The following is a 1,280-nucleotide window of genomic DNA, read 5'->3' as shown; positions in this document are numbered from 1 at the left end:
TTTTTTTTTTATCTCTCCACTGGTTGCCTCATCCATCTTTTTATTTAATTTCTCTCCATTCTTCTCTCCTCGTTCCCCAGTTCACTCTTTTAAAGGACCACTCTACCTTTCAGGCAGTGGTGTCTGTGTGTGTGTGTCTGTGTGTCTGTGTGTGTGTGTGTGTGTGTGTCTGTGTGTCTGTGTGTCTGTGTGTCTGTGTGTGTGTCTGTGTGTGTGTGTGTCTGTGTGTGTGTGTGTGTGTGTGTGTGTGTGTGTGTGTGTGTGTGTGTGTGTGTGTGTGTGTGTGTGTGTGTGTGTGTGTGTGTGTGTGTGTGTGTGTGTGTGTCTGTGTGTGTGTGCTGTGTTTTGGGAATAGGTGGGTGTGGGTGGGTGTTTCCAGTGTCTTTCTCTTGTCTTGTTTCTTTGTCTTCAGTATTGTTGTGTTGCTTTTTCTTATCTCTCTCTCTCTATGTCTATATCTAATATATATCTAATGTATTTATGTATTTATCTGTCTATCTATATCTTCCTGCTAGTCTACAGGAGTCTCTCCAGGTCACACGCTCGCTCAATTCAAACTCAAAAGAAGCTTTATTGGCATGACCATAACGTTCTACAGTATTGCCAAAGCATTTGGGTTGGGTGTATAATATGTGATTTATATAAACAATACATATATCTTTACACAAGGTACTTCAGAAGGGGAAAGGGAGAAGTGGGAACAATAATACAAATACATAATAATAATAATAATAATCATCATCAAGGGAGTAACAACAACAAACATGAACATACGTGAATTTGATGAATTTATGGGCTGTCCCTCCGTTTATGGCAGGAAGTTACATATTGTGCAGCGAGGACGAGGCATTTTCTCCAGTGAGGTTTGAAAGCCTCTCCTCGCCGCTCGCCAGCAGGAACTCCGGGAGGACCTCACCAATCTTTAAAAAAATAGTTTTGTCTAATAACCTTGTATTTTGTGCACTGTCAGGAAGAGCAGCTCTGTCCTTGAGGGACTGTTCCTTGTTGGCAGTGGGGGCACAGTCTGTTTTCCTTGGGCAGCCAGGTTTGTCTGTGCCTACCCACCTCTATGGCCAGGCTGTGTTCACTGAGTCTGTACTTTGTCAACGTGGTTCTCAGATTTGTATCTGTGATCAGGGTCAAATAGGGTGCTTAAGTATTATTTCTGTTTAGGGCCAAATAGAATTACTCTGTGTGTGTGTGTGTGTGCCCAACAACCTGCAGCCATATAATGCAATGGGTTTGATGATTTGATTTGAATACTTTGAGCCAAGTTGGTA

This window comes from Clupea harengus, chromosome 26 (genome assembly GCF_900700415.2).
Source record: "Clupea harengus chromosome 26, Ch_v2.0.2, whole genome shotgun sequence".
Lineage (NCBI taxonomy): Eukaryota > Metazoa > Chordata > Actinopteri > Clupeiformes > Clupeidae > Clupea > Clupea harengus.
Note: the sequence above shows the minus strand (reverse complement) of the source record.